We start from the raw sequence: 24,486 nt of genomic DNA on the forward strand, positions 1-24,486 counted from the left end.
TAGTTAGATGTTTACTTTGATCAGAGGATTAGATAGAAGCCAGCACTCATTACTCCTGGTCTGCTACTGTGGCAGACATTGTAGTTACAAAGCAGTTAAGTGTAGACACTTTAGTTACAAAAGTTTTGTAGCTAAACATTATTAACAGCCACCATTCTTTATCTTTCTCTACTGAAGTGGTTGAAAAGCTAAAATATTGCTTGGTTTGTTGTGGCCATGTGAAAAGCTTTGGCTTAATAGTATATAGGCAGATGTCACTGAGGGGAACTTGCCCTTTTTCATACAAAGACAAGACTTCACAAGGAGAAGGCTTTAGGTGCTTCCCCCTTTTTCTGACCTGGAATGTCAATGTGATGACTGAAGGAGCAGTAGCTATATTGCAACCACATAATTGAAAGCCAGGCACTAAAGTTGGTGGTCTTGAAAAGATAGAGGGAAACAGAACCTTTTATGAAATTGTAAGACCCTTGTAATGATTTTGTTCTGTCAATCTTTGGACTTGTATGAGGGAAGAAAACCTTAATTATTTAAGTCATATTAATTAGATTTATAACTACATGCTACATAATATGTTCTAAGCTGGTACAGCTATGTCTCAAACATGTGTCCTCAGGGAAAGCTACTTTTCCCAGAATACTTTGTGGAGGGGACTATTGTATCAGAACAATTTTAATGCAATAGTCATCTTCATAAAAATTACTATGATCACTTTTTTTTCATTTATGTAACCTGGAGATGCAGGAGACGGAATGGAAGTATGAAGCAGGGAACTGTTTCAGAAGAGTTTTGATGTTCTTGGAGCAGGTACACAATTTTGTTTTTCTGTGGAATTTTCTCTGTCTGACATTCTTATCTTGTTGACTAATCACTTACTCTATGCTGAAGCAATGGAATTCCTCCATCTTCAAATAGATCATAAAGTGATGCTGTGAGTAATCCAAGCCTGAGGGGTCCTTTCCACACATTTTTCTCATTGGCCATTGTCCAGTCTTTTGATATTCTCTTCATTTTCTCTCATGCTAGTCTCTACAGTTCTGCAGAGAGTGGACACAATTATTATTTTCTTCCAAATCTGTGTAAGGAACAAACTAAAACCTTACTTTCTCATGAAAGTAGGTCAGGTTTCTGGGAAATGGAGTCCCTTTGTTTTGACTAGCAATGGAAATAGGATCAGGGGGGACAACTGAACTACTCTTCATAGTAGAGGGAGAAAAATTTGGAGCTTGAAGGGAATATGTGAAGAAGGCAGTAAGGAGGTAGGATAGGGAGGGGAGGGAAGAGAGAAGCCAATAAGATAATAAGATACTTCATGAGATTATCCCTTTGTAGCAAATTGTATTTTCCAAAAATAGTCACAAACGTGTGTCTTGTCCCACATTCTCTTTCAAAACTTTGCTATTCCCCCATCAGGAGGAGATAGCCTATCTCTTCTCCTTAAAACTGACTGTGACACTGTGACTTCCTTGACAAGTAACAATGTAGTGGAGGTGACTCCTAGGCTAGGTTAGAACAGGCAATATGGCTTCTGCCCAGCTCTCCCTCAGGATGCTTGTGTGGGGACTCTGAGCTGCCATGTATGAAGTTTGGACATCCTGAAGCACAAATGCTTAGAAAAGATCCTGTGGATAAATCATAAAGAGAATGACAGATGCCCTGAGGAGATCCAGCTGTCTGGTCCTCAACTATTTGAGTCTTCCCAGCCCAGGCACCAGACACATAAGTGAGGAAGCCTTTGTAACTCCAGCCCCAGCCTCTGTAAATGCTTGAGAGAGACTGAGTGGGAACCACCTGGCTAAGCCCAGCCTCAGTCAACCTGCTGAGCAGGAGGTGTTATAATAGTAATAACAATAATAGAAATAAATGATTGCAATGGTTTTACAGCACTAAATTTTGGGGGTGATTTATTTCAGATAGGCCTTTTTTTTTTTAACATAGCAATGGATATCTGGAACATGTTCCTTGTGATTCTCAAATTTTCAGTAAAGTCTCATATACTCAAGAAATTCTTGCGATAAGTGCGTATATATGTAAGGCAGAGACAGGAGTACATACTTTGCCTTGAAATTGATGACTGTCATTAGGATAGTGCAGAGATGGCATACTCACATATAGGAACAGAAGGAAGAGGGGGCCAAGAAGAAATTTGGTGCGGCTGGGCGTGGTGGCTCACGCCTGTAATCCCAGCATTTTGGGAGGCTGAGGCATGCGGATCACCTGAGGTCGGGAGTTCGAGACCAGCCTGACCAACATGCAGAAACTCAATCTCTACTAAAAAAAAAAATACAAAATTAGCCAGGTGTGGTGGTGCATGCCTGTAATTCCTGCTACTCGAGGCTGAGCTAAGAGAATCGCTTGAACCTGGGAAGTGGAAGTTGGAGTGAGCTGAGATCGTGCCATTGCACTCCAGCCTGGGCAACAACAATGAAATTCTGTCTCAAAAATAAGTAAATAAATAAATAAAAAAGAAAGAGAAAGAAAGAAAGAAAGAAAGAAATTTGGTGCAAAAATTGTGTGGAAAGTATTATCCTCTTACAGGCCTCTGGGGGTTCAGCCAAAGGGCAAGGTCCACCTAATCAGCATCTGGATTATATTCCATGGCATTGCCTATGAATTTCAAATGAGGAGTGGCATGAGATCTACTTTATGTTTCTCAGTTTATCTGCATGATTAAAAGCTGCTTCTCCAGAGGTTCTTTTGGTTTGTTACAATACTAAATGAGAGCAAGATCATTTGAAATTCTGGGTAAAGAGGGTGGCCTCTTGAAATGTATTGATCTGGGGTGAATAAATCAGCTAGTTGAATTTTAATCTCCAAGATGAGGCTTAAAGGAAGGGCTTCTTATGTGATAAGCAGGCACCTGCCATATATAGCTATAACTTAATACTTACTATGTTCCAGGTATTATGTTAAGATATTTAGGTGATTATTTAATCATCAGTGCAACTATGATAAAAGGTTTTAGGTATTATAATCTGTAAGCTATACTCTATAATAACACAAATATAACATATATATAATGTATAATCTATATTAAATATGACTATATATTCTTATATATCTATGCCTTAAATAAACACACAGAAATCTGTGAAATTAACTTATTTTTAATTTTAATTTTTCTATTACTTGGATTATTATCCTGTGAAAAGTTTAAATTAAAATCACACTTACACATATTTAGAGATACGTGCTAAAAGTGCCTTGCTGATAAAATGTAAATAATACTCAAAATATGTCCTAAATAAAAGTGTGTTCCTTATTGAAAAAGAACTCTGTCTCAGAAATAGCACTAGTTGGGATTGTATCTTCCATAGAAGAAACTATAGGTGTTTGATAATCTGGTTCTTTAGAAACATAATCTTCCAGTATGTTTTTTAGAAACATAATCTTCCAGTCAGGTTAAGACAGTGTAATAAAATGGAGGTATGAGAGTCTTTTCAGACAAGTAGATTTGAGCTTTTTCCTGTCTCTAGTTACTAGGTATGAATATGTGAGTAAAATACTCAACCAATCTCCATCTTATTTAGCCATATCTCTTTTAGGCATATGTATCAGCCACGTCTCATTAAAAGTAATGGCAAAAAACGCAATTACTTTTGCACCAACCTCATAAAATGGGGAGCTGCACATCTTGAAGGATTTCCACACAGATTTAAAATGATACAATATGGGATTGTTGCTGTATAGGGGGTACTTCCATCAATGTCTTTTTTCTTCTGACATATATGTAAATATTGGCCAGTGATTGCAGCCCCCATCAAATTCTACATAAAACTCACATTTACTGAAAGTAGTTGTACTTGCAGGTATTTTGCGGGGGCTGGATCTTACCTTGTCAAGGCCAGAATCACTATGACTCATTTTCTGGCTTTTGAAATGGGAAACTTCAGCTGAGGGATCTTTGGCTACTATAATGTTTCTTCAGTAGGGACTCTGTGAGGCAGGTCATATAGGATGAGTCAGTTTATGAATTGTAGCCTGAGGTGGATTGTACTCATGGTGCCAGGACTTCTCTCTATGAGGAACTGGGGCCATCAGTGCAATCCATGTTTTTTGGCATGTGGCTTTGCAGTTCTGCCCACTGAGAAGGTGAGTGTATTTCTCTACTCCTCCATTCTGAATTCAGCCATGTGACTTGCTTTAGGAGATTGGGATATTAGCAGAACTGATTCAAGCAGAGGCTTTAAAAAGCCTGCCTACAATAGGGTTTGTGCTTTGGAATCCCTGTGGTATCTATGAGAAAGATATACCCAGGCCAGTCTGTTGGTTTTAGGAGGGGGATTAGAAACACATGGAGCAGAGCTACTCCCAGCCAGTGTCAGCTTATGTCATTCAACTCCCAGCCTATGCAAAGACTCAAGAAATAATACATAACTCTTCTCTTAAGCCATTGAATTTTTGGATGGTTTCTTACATGGCAATATCTAACCAATACAATCCCTCTTCATTTTATAAATTTATTCCAGTTTGGATGACATATTGTCACACTAGATATGAGGGACTCCCTTTCAAGGATTTTTTCCTTGGCCTTTCTGCTAGTATCTTCTGGTTCCTTAGCATAGTATCTTCAGATATGACTTAAAACTAAGCATGATATTTGGTCACTTGCTTTGCTAAATCATTCATGCTTGCTCTCCACTGACTCTCAAGGCCATGAAAGAGAACAAAATTTATGGAGGTGATAATTGTATCTAATGAATTTTTCAGATGAAATTTCCCAGGAGGGTAATTGGAAATATTAATAGAAGGGACATTTTTACTTGAAAACCACCGGTATTTGCATATCTGGGAGCTTTTGCCTAACTGTAGTGAAGCCAATCAGCAGAGAACAGTTCTTAAGGACTCTTATGAAGTACACTGACTTTGTCATCAGTTTCTCCAATGCATCATTCATTGTCTTAATGTTCCTGGTTTGGGGAAAGCAAGCAGAGTACGAGCAGATATGGTCATTCTTTTTCTGCATAGCCTTTTCTTTCCCCCTAGGAATTGTCTCCCTTAACTCTTTGATATAAATAAAATATTTTTGGGAGGAAGGAACATTTGGAAGGCAATCACAGATAAACTCTAGATGTGAATTGCTGGTGCATTTTACTTGGTAGAGAATAGCCAGGTCAATTTCCTCCCAATATTTTGAGCTGATGTGAGTTGCATTCTGTTTTGACAGTCAGATTTTTTTTCAGGGTTTGTTCCTAGTCACTGGAGGCATACTCAGTTTCAGGAAACTGTTAAAATTACAAGCAAATTGGACAACTTGCTTTCTCATATTCTGATCATTAGTGTACCTTCAAATGGGGGTGAAGTATGTATTATTCATCCACTACCACTATTTATGACACATCCACACATTGCTGAGTGCTGCCTGAATATCATTAATTTATGTAAAAAGTGGATTGTTGAAGGCATAAGTAGAAATTTTTTTAATGAAGTTGAAGGACCAGAAAGTCATAAAAATATTTTGGTTATTTCCTAAAGTATGGTAGAACTACCACTGGAGACTACAGGAAATGATCTTCAGTGGCATATGATATGATTTTAGTTAGTACCTGGATAAGACATTAAATAACATTACCTCCTAAATGGTGTTCCCTGATTATGTTAAGTAGGAAGTTTCAGGATATTAGTATATATATATATATTTTTTTTTTTTACCACTTCTGGAATGCTTGTTAATCTCTATTTTCATCAAAATGAGAGAGAACATCATCTAGCTAGGATCGAATGTAATTGTTTAATTTATATTTATTTCTATGAATGTGTTTTATTTGTGGCAGATAGTAATGGCAATCCATTGTAGCAGCCAACTTTGAAAAAGCAAAAGTCATGAAGATGGCACACATGAATGTAGTGACTAAAAATTGTGAAATGACTAATCTAGTCTCATATAGATGAAGAGTTTGCTGCCAGTAAGGGGAACACATTTTTCATGACAATAAAGCCAATGGAGGAAATTTAAAGTGATATTAATATTTATAATAAGCAATCATTCATACTAATGCTAAAAAAAGAAGGTCATCTGTTTCTGAAATTTTGCATAATTTATGCGTGTCTTTATACAAGGGAATCAGCGTAACATACTGGGAATAGTATAAACTTTTATACTCGAACTAACCTGGGTTTGAATCACAGCTCTTTTAATGTGTGACAGGAGCAAGTGGATTAACCTCTCCAGGCTTTAATTTTATCATTCAAAGTGTGATGAGAATGATATCAAACTCACTGCCATGGAGATTAAATAAGGTAACATAAATAAGTCCCTAATATGGGCCCTTGTTGAAAGCCTGAGCTAGCCTCTAGTAGCTTGCAACTCTCTGGCTTTGGAGTGTAGCTTCATATGGTTGGGGCATTTTGATATTCTTAGTCTTTTTATTTCTTTAAAATTATACTTTAAGTTCTGGGATATCTTGCAGAATGTGAAGGTTTGTTATATAGGTATACACGTGCCATGGTGGTTTGCGGCACCCATCAACCTGTCATCTACATTAGGTATTTCTCCTAATGCTATCTCCCCCAGCCCCCCATTACCCCCCAACAGGCCCCGGTGTTTGATGTTCCCCTACCTGTGTCCATGTGTTCTTATTATTCAACTCACACATATGAGTGAGAACATGCGGTGTTTGGTTTTCTGTTCTTGTGTTAGTTTGCTGAGAATGATGGTTTCCAGCTTCATTCATGTCCCTGCAAAGGACATGAACTCATTCCACAGTGTATATGTGCCACATTTTCTTTATCCAGTCTATCATTGATGGGCATTTGGGTTGGTTCCAAGTCTTTGCTATTGTGAATAGTGCCACAATAAACATACGTGTGCATGTGTCTTTATAGTAGAATGATTTATAATCCTTTGGGTATATAGCCAGTAATGGGATTGCTGGGTCAAATGGTATTTCTGGTTCTAGATCCTTGAAAAAAAAACACAATGTCTTCCACAATGGTTGAACTAATTTGCACTCCCACTAACAGTGTAAAAGCATTCCTATTTCTCCACATCCTCTTCAGCCTCTGTTGTTTCCTGACTTTTTAATGATTGCCATTCTCACTGGTATGAGATGGTATCTCATTGTGGTTTTGATTTGCATTTCTCTAATGATCAGTGATGATGTGCTTTTTCTCATAAGTTTGTTGGCCACAAAAATGTCTTTTTTTGAGAAGTGTCTGTTCATATCCTTTGCCCCTCTTTTTGATGGGGTTGTTTGTTTTTTTCTTGTAAATTTGTTGAAGTTCCTTGTAGATTCTGGATATTAGCCCTTTGTCAGATAGATAGATTGCAAAAATTTTCTCCCATTCTGTAGGTTGCCTGTTCACTCTGACAGTAGTTTCTTTTGCTGTGCAGAAGCTCTTTAATTTAATTAGATCTCATTTGTCTATTTCGGCTTTTGTAGCCATTGCTTTTGGTGTTTTAGTTATGAAGTCTTTGCCCATGCCTATGTCCTGAATGGTATTGCCTAGGTTTCCTTCTAGGGTTTTTATGGTTTTAGGTCTTACATTTAAGTCGTTAGTCCATCTTGAGTTAATTTTTGTATAAGGTGTAAGGAAGGGGTCCCGTTTCAGTTTTCTGCATATGGCTAGCCAGTTTTCCCAGCACCATTTATTAAATAGAGAATCATTTCCCCATTGCTTGTTTTTGTCAGGTTTGTCAAAGATCAGATGGTTGTAGATGTATGGCATTATTTCTGAGGCCTCTGTCCTGTTCCATTGGTCTATATCTCTGTTTTGGTACCAGTAGGATGCTACTTTGGTTACTGTAGCCTTGTAGTATAGTTTGAAGTCAGGTAGTGTGATGCCTCCAGCTTTGTTCTTTTTGCTTAGGATTGTCTTGGCTATACGGGCCCTTTTTTGATTCCATATGAAATTTAAAGTACTTTTTTCTAGTTCTGTGGAGAAAGTCAATGGTAGCTTGATTGGGATGGCACTGAATCTATAAATTACTTTGGGTAATATGGCCATTTTCATGATATTAATTCTTCCTATCCATGAGCATGGAATGTTTTTCCATTTGTTTGTGTCCTCTTTTATTTCCTTGAGCAGTGGTTTGTAGTTCTCCTTGAAGAAGACCTTCACATCCTTTGTAAGTTGTATTCCTAGGTATTTTATTCTCTTTGTAGCAATTGTGAATGGGAGTTCACTCATGATTTGGCTCTCTGTTTGTATATTATTGGTTTATAGGAATGCTTGTGATTTTTGCACATTGATTTTGTATCCTGAGACTTTACTGAAGTTGCTTATCAGCTTAAGGAGCTTTTGGTCTGAGGTGATGGGGTTTTCTAAACATACAATCATGTCATTTGCAAACAGAGACAATTTGACTTCCTCTCTTCCTATTTGAATACACTTTATTTCTTTCTCTTTCCTGATTGCCCTGGCCAGAAATTCCAATACTATGTTGAATAGGAGTGGTGAGAGAGGGCATCCTTGTCTTGTGCCGGTTTTCAAAGGGAATGCTTCCAGCTTTTGCCCATTCAGTATGATATTGGCTGTGGGTTTGTCATAAATAGCTCTTATTATTTTGAGATATGTTGCATCAATACTTAGTTTATAGAGAGTTTTTAGCATGAAGTGATGTTTAATTTTATTGAAAGCCTTTCCTGCATCGATTGAGATAATCATGTGGTTTTTGTCATTAGTTCTGTTTATGTGATGGATTATGTTTATTGATTTGCATATGTTAAAGCAGCCTTGCATCCCAGGGATGAAGCTGACTTGATCCTGGTGGATAAGCTTTTTGGTGTGCTGCTAGATTTGGTTTGCCAGTATTTTATTGAGGATTTTCACTTATTGTAGATGTATGAAGGATACTGCCCTGAAATTTTTATTTTTTGGTATCAGGATGATGATGGCCTCATAAAATGAGTTAGGGAGGATTCCCTCTTTTTCTGTTGTTTGGAATAGTTTCAGAAGAAATGGTACCAGCTCCTCTTTGTATCTCTGGTAGAATTTGGCTGTGAATCCTTCTGGTCCTAGCTTTTTTTGTTGGTAGGGTATTAATTACTGCCTCAATTTCAGAACTTGATATTGGCCTAATTCAGGGATTTGACTTCTTCCTTGTTCAGTCTTGGGAGGGTGTATGTGTCCAGGAATTTATCCATTTCTTCTAGATTTTCTAGTTTATTTGTGTAGAGGAGTTTATAGTACTTTCTGATGGTAGTTTGTATTTCTGTGGGATCAGTGTCTATTTGACTCTTTTCTCATTTCTTCTTTATTCATCAGGCTGGCGGTCTATTTTGTTAATTTTTTCAAAAAACCAGCTCCTGGATTCATTGATTTCTTGAAGGGTTTTTCGTGTCTGTATCTGCTTCAGTTCTGTGCTGATCTTAATTATTTCTTGTCTTCTGCTAGCTTTTGAATGTGTTTGTTCTTGCTTCTCTAATTCTTTTAATTGTGATGTTAGGGTGTCGATTTTAGATCCTTCCAGCTTTCTCTTGTGGGCATTTAGTGCTATAAATTTCCCTCTAAACCTCACTTTAGCTGTGTCCCAGATATTCTGGTACATTGTGTCTTTGTTCTCATTGGTTTCAAAGAACTTATTTATTTCTGCCTTAATTTTGTTACTTACCCAGTAGTCATTCAGCAGCAAGTTGTTCAGTTTCCATGTTGTGCAGTTTGGAGTGAGTTTCTTAATCCTGAGTTCTAATTTGATTGCACTGTGGTCTGCGAGACTGTTTGTTATGATTTCTGTTCTTTTACATTTGCTGAGGAGTGTTTTACTTCCAATTGTGTGGTCAATTTTAGAATAAGTGTGACATGCTGCTAAGAAGAATGTATATTCTGTTGATTTGGGGTAGAGAGTTCTGTTAAAGCCAGCCAGAGAGAAAGATTGGGTTACCCACAAAGGGAAGCCCATCAGACTAACAGCAGATCTCTCTGCAGAAACCCTACAATACAGAAGAGAGTGGAGACCAATATTCAACATTCTTAAATAAAAGACTTTTCAAGCCAAATTTCATATCCAGCGAAACTAAGCTTCATTAGTGAAGAAGAAATAAAATCCTTTACAGACAAGCAAATGCTGAGAGATTTTGTCACCACCAGGCCTGCCTTACAAGAGTTCCTGAAGGAAGCACTAAATATGGAAAGGAAAAACCAGTACCAGCCACTGCAAAAACATACCAAATTGTAAAGCCCATCAATACTATGAAGAAACTGCATCAACTAATGGGCAAAATAATCAGCTAGCATCATAATGACAGGATCAAATTCATATATAACAATATTAACCTTAAATGTAAATGGACTAAATGTCCCAATTAAAAGACACAGACTGGCAAATTGGATAGAGTCAAGACCCATTAGTGTGCTGTATTCAGAAGACTCATCTCACATGCAAAGACACCCATAAGCTCAAAATAAAGTGATGGAGGAATATTTACCAAGGAAATGGAAAGCAAAAAAAAAAAAAAAAAAAGCAGGGGTTGCAATCCGTCTCTGATAAAACAGACTTTAAACCAAGAAAGATCAGAAAAGACAAAGAAGGGCATTACATAATGGTAAAGGGATCAATGCAACAAGAAGAGCTAAATATTCTAACTATATATGCACCCATTACAGGAGACCCAGATTCATCAAGTATTTAGAGACCTACAAAGAGACTTAAATTCCCACATAATAATAGTGGAAGACTTTAACACCCCACTGTCGATATTAGACTGTTCAACAAGACAGAAAATTAAGAAAGATATTCAGGACTTGAACTCAGCTCTGGACCAAGCAGACCTCTTAGAGTCTTTTTCAACTGAATACACAAAGCCACATTTTTCACAGGAAACACTATTAAGCCAACCAGTTTCCAAGTTGGAAATATGTAGAATAACCCTCTCTACCACGAAGACTTTACAGGTCTGCCTTGATCTAGTTAGCACTGACTAGTAACGGTGGTAGAGTCTTGTACTCCTAAGTGCTTCTAAGAGTTCCATGGACCTCCTATGTGCCAAGTAATGTATGTACTTTATATAATCTTCATAACAGCCCTACAAGCTAGAGGCAAAAACTTTGGTTCAGTGATGTTAGGTACCTTGCCTGAGTTTCTACAGAGAGTAAATAGTAGAGCCAGGGCTTGATAAAATTTAGGCAGAGTGAATAATTTATGTGCAATAAGCAGACTATATATATTATTACAAACAAGTATATAAAAGGCTCTCAGTTATCATAGGGAGCAATGTAGTGTAGTAGTTAAGGAAACAGACAATATGCTTCTTGGGTTGACAACCTGGCTCTACCACTTGCCAGCGAGGTGAGTTTGGTTGTTAATTAACTTTGAAATGGAAATAATAATAATACTCCCATAGTGAATAATTATAAGGATTAAATGAGAAAATTCCTTTTTTTTTTTTTTTGAGATGGAGTCTCCCTCTGTTGCCCAGGCTGGAGTGCAGTGGCACGATCTTGGCTCATTGCAAACTCTGCCTTCCGGGTTCACTCCATTCTCCTGCCTCAGCCTCCAGTGTAGCTGGGACTACAGGCACCTGCCACCACACCTGGCTAATTTTTTGTATTTTTAGTAGAGACAGGGTTTCACTGTGTTAGCCAGGAGGGTCTTGATCTCCTGAACTTGTGATTCACCGGCCTTGGCCTCTCCAAGTGCTGGGATTACGGGCATGAGCCACCATGCCTGGCCGAGAAAATTCTTATAAGGAAGATGTGCCTGACATGGAAAAAGGCATATTACATATTAGTTATTAATATTATAATGAGGCTAGTGCAAGTATTTAAGTGTTCAACAGATGCAGGTTGAATAAATGAATGATATTGAGCAGGCTTGTTATTTTGAACACCTGGAAACCTTGACTGTTTTCATCCCCTTCAGGTAGATCTGTAGTTGTAGCTTTGCACTTACTTATATGCTGGTGTGAGCTTTAATAGGGGTGTGTGTGTGCATGTGTGTGCATGTGTATGCACATGCACATGCCAGAGAGGGAGAAAGAAACCATTCAGCTACTTATTCATATAACAAATCACAAGATTCCAGCTCATTTAATAAACAGTGCAATTGTATGGCTTATATATAAAAAAATTATCTGAACTTTACCTGAATTCTAAGGTGTTTAGTGAAGAATTTAAGTTTTTTTTTTTTTTTTTTTTTTTTTTTTTCAGTTGCAAGATTTAATAGAGTGAAAACGGAGCTCCCATACAAAGGGAGGGGAGCCAAAGAGGGTAGCCATTGCCAGCTCGAATACCTGGGTTTATATCCCGATCATTGTCCCTCCCGCTGTACTCTCAGGTGATAGATGATTGGTTATTTCTTTACCTCCTGTTTTTGCCTAATTAGCATTTTAGTGAGCTGTCTTTACTACCTGATTGATCAGGTGTGAGCTAAGTCGCAAGCCCTGTGTTTAAAGGTGGATGCGGTCAGCTTCCAAGCTAGGCTTAGGGATTCTTAGTTGGCCTAGGAAATCCAGCTAGTCCTGTCTGTCGGTCCCCACCTCAACAGGAAAACCCAAGTGCTGTTGGGGAGGTTGGCTGACGACCACTCTGACTGCTTCCTGCTGAATTGCAGTGTAGTAGGGGTTGTGCAGTTGAGATTTCCTTGGGAGGGGTGTCTTTGATGTCATTAACATTGGAGCATGGGCTAGCAGGCCGGTCCAGGGGTCCATGGTAGATCTTAGTCACGGACTGCCTCTGGGGCACCATTTGAAGAACGTTTTGTAACTTTACAGCTTCGATTCTGGAAGAGACAAACTTAACAAGGAGGTTAAAGGTCCAAAGAGGAGTAACAATATTATAGCTGCTAGAGGTTCCAAGAAGGGGAGAATCCAGGGCATCCATTGGCTGAGGAGGCCCCAGGGTCCAGTGTTTTGAAGCTTCTCTGCTCTACATTGTATTTGATCTCGAATTTCTTTAACTTTCTCAGATTGACTAACTCCAGATTGATTAACTTTCTTGGATTGATTAACTCCCGATTGATTAACATAATAACAGCATTCTTCCCCTAAAAAAAAACAGGTTCCCCTCTTTCAGTGGTTAGCAAGTCTAAAGCTCTTCAATTTTGAAGGACTACTGCTGCTAGGGAATTAAGTTGATCTTGCAAGGTGACCAGGGAGTCGGTGACCCGTTCCATGTCACCATTTAATTCTTGAGATAGTTTGTTGTAGAACTGAGTAGAGGTTGTGATACCGCCAATGCCAGTACTTAGCCCACCTAGTACTCCTGCTCCGATAACAAAAGGAAGAATAGGTACTGTTTTGTTGTGGGGCTTAGATACGACATAATTGTATAAATCTTGTTCAGTGTAAATGGTCATGGGGGCACTAAGAATGAGAGGAAGCACATAGATTCTGAAGAGCCATTCAAACAAAGATAGGCTAAGCTATCAAAGACAAAAAATATTCCTAAGGGTAGACAGACTATTCGTGTGGGAGAAGTTACCTACCTGATGCATTGGGATTTGGTTGTATCTATAGTATTACTAAATTTTACACAGGTGAGGTTTGAGGTATGGGTTATTTCCAGATTGGAAACAAGAGGTCCTACTAAAATGGAAGTGGTGTTTATTTCTGTGCTGAAGTTGTTCCATTGTTCAGGTACAAGGATTGAAATACATGACCTGAAGTGCAGGGGGAGGCACATTTAACAGTTAGTAGAGTTTTGGGTCGAGACCTCATGGAGCCCAGTGAGGGTGCTATTAAATAGGCTTACCAGGCGAGTATGGGTACAGAGGGTTTCATGTAGTTTTGAGAGATCTAGTCCTTTGTAGGGGCTAGGGGTATTATGTACCCGGGTCAGTTGGGAGATTACTTCCTTTATGTGTTTTTCTCTTGCCTGATCTTGAACTCCACTCCCATCAGACGTACCTGATCTTGAACTCCACCCCTATCAGACATGGGTGAAGTCAGTCCAACAGACAGTGGCTCCAAGTCCTCCAGGACAACTAGGAGTAATCATTTTCTCTGTCCGATAATGAGTATTTGCATGCATGCAAAAAGTGGCAGAGTTACAGCAGTTGCGGGGCATATGGGTGTGGGCGGTAAAGGTGGGGTTTCCCTTAGATAAACTCCTATACGATGGGACATTAATATTTCCAGGAAGCCACATTCTCCATAGAAACTCTTGGTAAGGGGAGCTACTGGTCGTACAGTGGCATGGAGGGGGTGCAGTGAGAGTGAAAGAGGGTAAGAAAACAGTAAAGAGAAAAATATGATAAGGGAGGGCCATGGGGATTTATGATTTTAGTTACTTTCCTCATGGTTGTCTGACAGCCACAAGTCTCCTTTAGCAGTGAGTATGCCGTTCACATCATGAGATGTCCACACAGTAAGATCTCTTCCTTGTATTATTTTAACTGCTTCAGATACTAAGACTGCTACTGCTGCCACTACCCGTAAACAATGAGGCCAACCCTTTGCCACTATATCAATTTCCTTACTCAGGTATGCCGTGGGTTGCAAGCTAATCCCTCAGACCGATGTAAGGACTTTTAGAGCTATTTCTGTTTTTTCTGTGACATATAAAGAAAAATCTTGCCCTGTTGGCAAACTTAACACTGGGGCTTGAGTTAGGGCCTTCTTTAGGGCCTGGAAAGCTGCTTCTGCTTCAGGTGTCCATCTTACTGAATGGGTATTGACTTTCTGAGTTTCCTTAATTAGTGTATATAATGGTCTGGCTATTTTGCCATACCTGGGGATCCATATTCGGCAGAAACCTGTTATGCCAAGGAACCCTCTCAGTTGCTTTAGGGTTTTGGGATGAGGATAAGCCAGTATAGGCTGGATACGTTCCTCACTGAGGGACCTGGTGCCTTTGGATAATTTTAGCCCTAAGTATTTAACCTGCTGTGAGCAGAGCTGAGCCTTTGGTTTGAAAATCTTGTAGCCACATGTAGCAAGGAAATTTAAGAGCATTTTGGTGGCTTGATGGCACAAGGTTTCTGAACGGGCGGCTAAAAGTGATTTCATTCACGTACCAAAGTACAAGAGTGTCTAGGTATGAGAACTGGCTCAAGTCTTGGGCTAATGGCTGGCCAAATAGATGGAGGCTATCCCCAAACCCTTGGAGTAAAACAGTCCAGGTGAGTTGAGACATTGGGTTCGAAGGATCTTCAAAGGCAAATAAGAATTGAGAGTCAGGATGTACAGAGATGCCAAAAAAGGCATCCTTAAGGTCCAGGACTGTAAACCACTCTGCTTCCTCTGGTATTTGGGAAAGCAGAGTATAAGAGTTAGGTACAGTTGGGTATAGAGGGACAATGGCCTCACTGATAATCCTGAGATCTTTCACTAACCTCCACTGTCCGTTGGGTTTCTGTACTCCTAAAATTGGAGTATTGCAGGGGCTACTGCAGCATGCTTTTATTAGGCCTTGGGCTTTTAGGTCCTTAATCTTTTGAAGTCCTTGTTGGGCCTCGGGTCTAAGGGGGTACTGCCTTTGGTAGGGAAAGGAGGTGGAATCCTTTAGTTTTTTTTTTTTTTTGAGACGGAGTCTCTCTCTGTCGCCCAGGCTGGAGTGCAGTGGCACGATCTCGGCTCACTGCTAGCTCTGCCTCCTGGGTTCCCGCCATTCTTCTGCCTCAGCCTCCTGAGTAGCTGGGACTACAGGTGCCCACCACCACACCTGGCTAATTTTTTGTATTTGTTAGTAGAGACTGGGTTTCACCATGTTAGCCAGGATGGTCTGGATCTCCTGACCTTGTGATTCCCCGCCTCAGCCTCCCAAAGTGCTGGGATTACAGGCATGAGCCACCGCGCCCAGCCCCTCTAGATTAACTTGAACAGGATGGGCATTCTTTGCTCATCCATATTGTCCTGTTGCCCAGACTTCAGGATTAATTCCTTCCTCAAGCAGGGGACAACAAACGGGTGTTCTCCTATGTTCAGGTGTACAATGGCTCCTGCTTTTGCTAGAATGTCTCTCCCTAACAAGGGAGCGGGGCTTTCAGGCATAATTAGAAAAGCATGTGAAAAGAGTAAAGTTCTCCAGTCACAACTTAGTGGCTGGGAGAAGTATCTAGTGACTGGCTGTCCTAGGACCCCTGGGATAGTGACAGATCTAGAGGACAGTTGTCTGGGACAGGAGAGTAAGACTGAGAAGGCTGCACCAGCGTCCAGGAGACAGTTAACCTCCTGGCCCTCAATGGTCAAGCATACCTGGGGCTCCGTGAGAGTGATGGCATGGGCTGGCGCTTGCCCCGGGCACCTTCGGTCCTGCTGCTGGATCATCTGTTTAGTGGCTTCTGACTCAGAGGACCTTCATTACCTGGGGCAGTGGGCCTTCCAGTGATTCCCTTGACATAAGGGGCATGGATGAGGGGGTGGCTTATTTCTACTCGGACAATCTTTTTTAAAGTGTCCTTGTAGACCGCACTGGAAGCAAGCCCTATTAGGCATTTGATTTGCCCAGCTTTTCCCTTTCCCAGAGGCTCCAAAGTCTGCTTGCCTGAGGGCCATGACTAAAGTGGTGGCCTTTTTTAAAATTCCATTTGTCCTGTTCTACCTGCTCCTCCTGATCTCTATTATAAAAAACCGAGGTTGCCAAGTTCAATAGGGTTCCTAAGTTTTGCTCCAGGCCTAAGGTGGCCTTTGGAAGTTTTTTTCTAATGTCTACAGCTGACTGAGTGATAAACTTATCCTTTAAGACTAGTTGGCCTTTAATAGAGTCAGGTGACAGAGAGGTATGCTTTCTCAATGCCTCTTTTAGTCTCTCCAGAAAGGCGGTAGGATTTTCTTTCTTTCCCTGTGTTAGAGTGGACATCATTGAGTAATTCATAGGCTTCTTCCTAGTTTTCCTTTGTCCTTCTAGCATACAAGTTAGCAAATGTCTGCAGCACCAATCTCCATGTTCTGATTCTGTGTCCCAACGAGGGTCCACACTGGGAACTGCCTGCTGGCCTGTGAGGAATCGTTCTCTTTCCTCTGTTATCCTATTATTGACCTGACTGAGATAGTAGAGATCGCCAAACTCTCGGGCTGCAGTTATGGCAGCACTTTTCTCATTTGGGGTTAGTGTCTGATTTAGCAGTAACATTATATCTCTCCATGTCAGAACAAAGGATTGTCCTGACCCTTGTAAAACATCAATATAGCCATCAGTGTTATCTGAGAATTTACCTAGGTCTATTTTAATTTGCTTTAAGTCTGAGAGAGAAAAAGGTACATGCACTCTGGCTGGGCTGAATTCTCCTCCTCTCACTGCTTGGAGAGGGCATAATCAAGGAATATTGACACTCTTTGGTTCATTGTTTATCCCTTTGTCTATCTCCTTTTGGACTGTTTGGGTTGAAGTGGGGTCCTTATTAGTTGGGGAAGGAGTCAGGGAGATGCCAGGGTAGGGAGGTAGATCTGAGGGCTTCCTGTAGGGCACAAATCACACTGTTTACATAATTGCAAGTTGTCTTTGAATGAAAAGAAAGTTTGTACATATGGCACTTCACTCCATTTGCCTCCTTTTCTACAAAAGAGGTCTAGCTGTAAGATGGTGTTATAATTTATACTTCCCTCAGGAGGCCAGACTTCTCCCCGTTGAAGAGGATATCGTGGCCAGGCAGTACTGCAGAAGAATATAAGTCATTTTTTTCTTAGTGTCTGAGGGTCAAATTGGTCCCAGTTCTCCAGAATACATCTTAGGGGCGTTTTTGCCTTGGGAGGAACATTTCCAATTGCTTTGGCCATCCCTTCATGGTTGCAGGTTCAGGTCCCTTCGTGGTCACCAAATTGTTACCTGGGGGTCCTTGCTCCCATAGCTCCCAAGATAGTGGTGGGCTGCTTCCAAAATGGTGGTGGGCCGCTTCCAAGATGGTGGCAAGCCTTGTGTTCTCTGACCTGGGGTTCTTGGCCTCATGGATTCCAAGGAATGGAATCTTGGGCCATGCAGTGAGTGTTATAGCTTTATTAGAAGCCATGGGTCATGGAAGAGAACCGTGGAACCCAGTGACTAATGTTCAGCTCGATTAGGATGAACCCAGTCACTTAGCCATGCAGGAACAATGGCAAGCCTTTAGCCAAATTTGGAGAGGCAATAGGCACCTGCGCTGGATCAGGAGCACAGCGGACACCCCGCTGGATCTGGAGGGATGGAAGTCAGCTGCGGGTCTGTGACTGTGGCAAACAGCAGTGGTGGACGGCAAGCAAAAACTCAGCTTAAGCCATAACAAACACGGACCAGAAGAGTGCAGTTGCAAGATTTAATGGAGTGAAAACGGAGCTCCCATACAAAGGGAGGGGACTCAAAGAGGAATTTAAGTTTTTTAAAACAATTTCACATGCAGAATAGTCATGGTCATGATATTTACATGTCTGGTGTAAGAAATGCATTTGTACTAGGCTTAGTCCTATCCCTTACTGCTTATTGATACATAAAACACTTGTCAAAGGAGGCTAGCATGATTTCTTGTATTACTTATTGCTCTGTCATTCCTGTGCTCAATTAGTAGTGTCCACGTGATACTCATCTATATTTTGGTACAATCATCTACTAGCTCAGGTGGTGTCCTGTTGCTGCCTAAATTTAAAACAAAAAAGCTAAAATTTTGTAAAATTTCTGACTTTTAATACAGGGAATTGTGTCGGTACTGTATTCTGGGATACCCTACACCTGTGGCTGTCAAACTTTAGCTCCATCAGTATCACCTACAAGACTTGTTAAACATAGACTGCTGGGCCCCCTCTCTGAATTTCTAATTTAGTAAATTTAAAATGTGACCTAAGAATATGCATTTTTTAACCTCCTCCCAGGTGATGCTGATGCTGTTGGTCTAAAGATCACACTCTGAGAGCTATTATTCTGCACTAAAATTTTATATGGTCCAACTTAAGAGAATGTTAAAAAATATTGAGCCTCTTGAACCATACTTGATACTACAAAGATTAGCACTTCACCTTGAAAGAAAAAGTAGAGTCTTGCCTAGGTGAGCCTGGATGGTATTTCTGCCTGTGGATTTCCATATTCTAGAAAATCTGTTTGTCTGCAGTCTACCCTGACTCTGAATTATGATGATCTCAGTGGTTTTGATAGTGATGACACTGGTATATGGAACAGGCAGAACTCATAAGGGCCAAGCTCACACATCAAAGTACAATTTATTTTCATTTCCCATCAACTTTAAGAAATTTATTCAGGGGAAATAATTTTCTCTTTCAAATGAAAACTCAGGCAGGCCTTTGACTTTTGTGTTCACTTTTATTAATAGACAGGTAAAAACACAGTTTGCTTGCTTTTAGTGATTAAAATGTTCAGTCAAAGGTACCGTTCAATTCCCTGAACTGAACTTATAAAAGCTCTTCTCTCCACCCCCACCCCAGGTTTGGTCTGCTTCAGGGAGCAAGTCTGTGAATGAGAAAGTGTGGTTTGGTAATGTAATCTATGTTTCTCGGCCAGGTGCTTCTCCTTTTTTCCTTGCCAGCTGCTGCTTGGGATTCTGGTGGAGAGGGGTGAAGTAGGAAGGAGATGGGAGGAGATTCAGAGGACAGGATGGTTCTTACTTGAACTGGCACCTTTATCAGCTAGCTTTGTGCTCTTGGGTCAAGCACGTTTTTATTTTATATTATTTTATTTTATTTTATTTTATTTTGACAGGGTCTTGTTACATTACTTAAGCTGGAGTACAGTGGCACAATCATGGCTCACTGCAGCCTTGAACTTTTGGGCTCAAATGATCCTTCTGCATCAACCTCTCAAGTAGCTGGGACTACAGCCATACAACACTATGTCTGGCTAATCTCTTAGTTTGTGTTTGTTTGTTTGTGTTTTTTTGTAGAGATAGGGTTGCCCAGGCTGGTCTCAAACTACTAACCTCTAGTGAGATGTTTAAAACTAAGTCTTTTTTGTGTGTGACACTTTCATTAGCTCATTGGAGTTGTTTTTTTTTTTTAAATTTTCTGCTGGGTTCTACTTTTTCATAGTTACCTGGACTGGGATGGATACATCTCTATTACAGATAATTTTATGGGATTGCTTCCTCAGTGCTCCTCAGGAATGGGCCAATTTGCCTCCATATTCTTGCTACTGGGGACCACGACCCCTGAGGAGATCCTATTGGAAAAAGTCTTACTACTCTATGCTTTGTCTCTCTTCCATTACCTGATCCTATTCTTGATCACAGGAAGAATTCATGTATCCTTTGCCCCACTGAACTCTGAGAGCCCTAAGAATCCCAAGCACATAGACTTCTTTTCACACCACTAAGGCAGCTGTGTTCTCACTGGCTAAATTTCCCTTGGTGGAGAGGGGAAGGAAAATCTAATTCTCCAGCTGGAAAATATTGCATTAGTGCTATATACCCTTCCCCCTAGGGGGTGGTAGACTCACAGCAGAGAAACAATTTTATGTAAAGAAATCTCTTTGCAAGTCTTTTTCTTCCATATTGTAACTCCTTGATTTGGCCAAGAGGTCCAAAAATTATAGAACCGTTTCTCAGAATTCTTTTATAAATTCTTCAAGTGCTAATTTGGCAACTTGCTTTGTAGTTTCACATTTATTGAAACATAGGTGCCTAGTTGAAATTTCAATTTTATACTCCGTTTCTTGAGTTCAATCTACCCACCAAAAATTCATTTTCTTACACGTAGCTATATTATCTCATTCAGAATCAACTCAGCTAAATCCAGCACAATTCAACTGAATCTAATTATTAAGTTTATTCTAGGCATCTGTGCTAACACTGGTGACACAAATACAGAAATATATAAGTCCTCACATCAAGGTGGTTCACAGGTCTAATAGGGGAAACAGTCATGTAAAAAAACAGGATCAACAAAGAAGAGTTTGCACAGAAAAAAGAAGTAGTTTAACCCTCTCTATGATAAGAAATGGAGGAAGTATTGACCCCCAAGTTGAGACTTGAATGTGAAAGTTTACCAGGCAGTGGGGGTGGGGGGTGAAAATGTGAGATGATGGGAAAATTACTCAGTATCCCCAAGCCTCAGTCTAGAGATTTGTAAAATATTAGTACTTATCTGAGAAGACTTTGCGAGGATTACCTAATTTGTACAGCATGCTTGGCACAATATCCTGTGTTCAAATTGAGGTTCTCTGAGAAGCAGGCACCAAGATAAAATTAAATATGCAAGGATCTTATTTGATGAAATGCCTTAAGAGACTACAGGGAAGAAAGTGGGTGAAACTGGATGAATCTTGAGACTGTGATGGGAATCTGACTCTCAGTGAAGGAGAGAGGGAAGGGGGATTGGATGGCAGAGTCCTAGACTTCCATGCAGCTAAGGAAGGTTCAGCAGGGCATCAAGGAGTCCTTGAGTCAAAATTGACAGATGAGTTCTGTGTCTCTAATTAACAGTCCTTCGTTAGTATTAGCTGCAATAATGGGGACAGTCGGGGGAAGCACGAGCTCCCTACTGTGGGCTTGAGAGTGCAATAGCTGGAGCCCTGCAGATGGAAGTCCCTGTAGTTGGAGGTCTGTGAGATGTGTTTTCATAACCAGCATATCTGACCCATAAACAGTACTTATTACATTTTTTATATTTCAGAAAGTAGAAAACATATGAACAAATGTGCACCAGCAGTAAAAAAAAAAAAAAAAGAAAAAAATGGAGATTTTTTTTCAGAGCAAAGCAAATAGTTTGGTATTGTTTTAATGTAAAGTGAGAATTTGGGAATAATGAATAATTGAGAGATAGCAGGAACCATATCCTTTGCATTAGCTAGTGTAAGTCAACTGCTGTAACAGACCCTAAATCTACAATAGCTCAACTACAACAGGAGCTTATTTCCTATGCATGTGATCAACAGGGCAGATGCCTCCATGTGGTGATTCACAGACCAGGTCCTTTCTATCTCATGGTCCTACCATCTGTCAAACCTCATCATCTGCATCCAGCTGATGAAGGAAAAAGAAAGCAAGGAGGAGCCTGTGAATCACAGAAGCACCCATCACATTTGCTCACTTTCCACAGATCAGACTTTGTCAACTGGCTTATCTAGATGCAAGGTGATCTAAGAAATCAATTTCTTTCCGAACTTCTATAAATGCTCCTGATAGCAATAACTTAAGCATACCCTTAGAATGGCCCTATATGGCAGACACTTCTGAAGGTGTGTGTTCTGAGCCAGGGAATCCTGGTACAGTCAATCAGGAGATTTGTTCCTTTTCTATGAAGACCATCTGAGACCCCTCCCCCTAGCCCATTTCATAGAACATGGGTGATATGGGGGATTGAGGCCCTGAGTTTTGGGTTAAATGAAGGTTGCCAGGTCAAAGTAATTAATGGGAGGGTGTCAAATGAAAATGCTCTGTCAACAGCATGCTGTTTTTCAGTGGTTGCAGTTTTCCTGTCACACCCACCACCACTGGACTGTCCTGTATATAAGCCCCTAATAGAACCCCATGTCTTGTTTCCTGGCTCTGAGTCTCTTCTTTGACCTCTTGAACCTGGCATTTTCCCTATTGAGGTTAATAGGGTTTGACACAATAGCATCTATCTTCAAGCTAAAACTCTATGCTAATGAAGACAAAACTTCTGGTGGTCAGTTAGCCTCCCTTTTATGTCACGAATCTCATTTGCTGCTAAGTTGCTTAAATGAATTATAGATGCTGGGAGCCACCAAAAATTCTAAGCTGTAGAATGACCTGATGATACTCACATTTTAAAGGTCATGAGGGTAACAGTGTGTCAGTGGATTAAAAAGAATCATAAAGGCTGGGCCGGGGGCCTCTTGCCTGTAATCCCAACACTTTGAGAGGCTGATGCAGGTGGATTCCTTGAGCCCAGGAGTTTGACCCCTGTCTCTACAAAAATAAAAAAAAACAAAAAAATAAAAACCATGAAAATGGTGGCAAAGGAACCAATTTTGAGACTTTTGCAGTAATTCAGGTGAGAGATAAGGATGACCTAGATAAGTGAGAATTAAGAGGAATTTGACAAGTTCTAGAGAAATTTAGGAGGCAGGCCTTGAAGACTTGTTAAATATGAAGGGAATGGGAAGAGATGGTGTAAGGAACATAGCTGTGCTGCAGCGAAGCAGGCATAGAGCAGCAGGCATAGGCCAAGGTAAACAGCATAGGTAACTCAGCAGGATTGGGGTGCAAGTGCACAGTCCCATGTCTTAGATAATCATAGCCATGTAGACACAACATAGAGAAGCTCCCCACCTGGCTCTCAGCCACTATTTTTTGTGTAGTGTATAAATGTAACACTGACCCTGTGAAGGCTCTGCTGAATACAGCCATGTCTCATTTACCTGCTGTCTCTTGTGTGTTCTTCCAGCTCCCTGACCCACATCCACCCATTCCCCTCAGCTCTCAGCTGTGGCTGGAACCTAGCCCTGAGCATGACAAATGGGTAGCTGACATTCTGGCCTGGGTAAGTGGATAAATGTGTTATCAATCAAATTAGAAGGAAATGGAGTAGGATCCCATTCAACTACTATGGTGCTTCTGAAAGTTTTCTTTCAAAATTCCTTTAACAACAAAACAAGGTAAATGCATATTTTGTGAGTCTCTAATATGTAATTTGCACCCCAAATAAAACAACTTCTTCAAGGTATTATGTTTTATTTTGAAAATTTATGCAAATTTTACTTTCTATTTGTATGTATAGGTAACATATATGCTTGTTGCAAAATAAAATAATGGTTTAAATTACTTTGAAAAGAAAAAGTTAATTAAACAAGTGATTTACCAATCTATCCTCCCAGCTTGAAAACATTTAGAAGATGATAGATATGGTTAAAGTCTCCCTTGACTGCCACCTGTAATCCCAGTCTTCACTTGACTTCCCACAAATAATTACTACTTTTTATTTGTGGTTTTTCCTTATAGATTTGCATTCATTTTTTTTGTGCTGGGAAAAGATACTGTTATGGACTTAACATTTGTTGTCTCCCAGCTCCCCATCCCCAAATTCATGTGTTGAAATCCTAACTTTCAAAATGATAGTATTAGGAGGTAGGGCCTTTGGGAGATAATTTAAATCATGAGGGTAGAACCCTCATTAATGACATTACTGCCCTTATAAAAGAGACCCCAGAGAGCACTGCAGCCCCCTTTCTCCCACGTGAGGATTCAAGGAGCGAGGGTCTGCAACCTGGAAGAGGGCAGTCACCAGAGCCTGACTATGTTGGCAACTTGACCTCAGACTCCCAGCCCCCAGAACTGTGAGAAATAAATTTCCACTGTTTATGTCAGTCTGTAGTACTCTGTTATAACAGCCAGAACTAAAATAGATATAGTGTTTTGTGTTTCAAAAATAAATATTATATTATACATAATTTTGTACCTTGCCTTCACCCAAAAATGACTTTTTTGAGATCTATACATGCTAATACAGATAGATGAGTTCATTCCTTTAAATTACTTCTTAGGAGTCAAACTGATACTTTGTGAAGATGAATTACATTTATCTTGTCGCTTTGAATGTTCCAGGCATGCTGCTGCCTACCTTGGTCTCACATTAGCTCAATTAGAAACCAGTATGTGGAGTTTAGATCTTCTATTCCTGAGCTGGTGGGAATCTGCTTATCCATGTTTTGCTAATCACTCATATTTATTAGTACTGTGTACCACTTTTCTAAGTACGGTATGTGTATTACAACTCTATGAAGTAGCTACTATAA

General features: G+C 40.1%; 2 pseudogenes; both read right to left on the bottom strand.

The window, feature by feature from the left end:
* Window positions 1-12,414: 12,414 nt before the first annotated feature.
* LOC129032915 (syncytin-1-like) lies at window positions 12,415-14,142 on the bottom strand (annotated as a pseudogene).
* A 2,160-nt stretch (window positions 14,143-16,302) lies between these two features.
* Window positions 16,303-17,591, bottom strand: LOC129032916 (uncharacterized; annotated as a pseudogene).
* Window positions 17,592-24,486: the final 6,895 nt, after the last annotated feature.

The sequence above is a fragment of the Pongo pygmaeus genome, chromosome 2, assembly GCF_028885625.2.
Source record: "Pongo pygmaeus isolate AG05252 chromosome 2, NHGRI_mPonPyg2-v2.0_pri, whole genome shotgun sequence".
NCBI classification, from domain to species: Eukaryota; Metazoa; Chordata; class Mammalia; order Primates; family Hominidae; genus Pongo; species Pongo pygmaeus.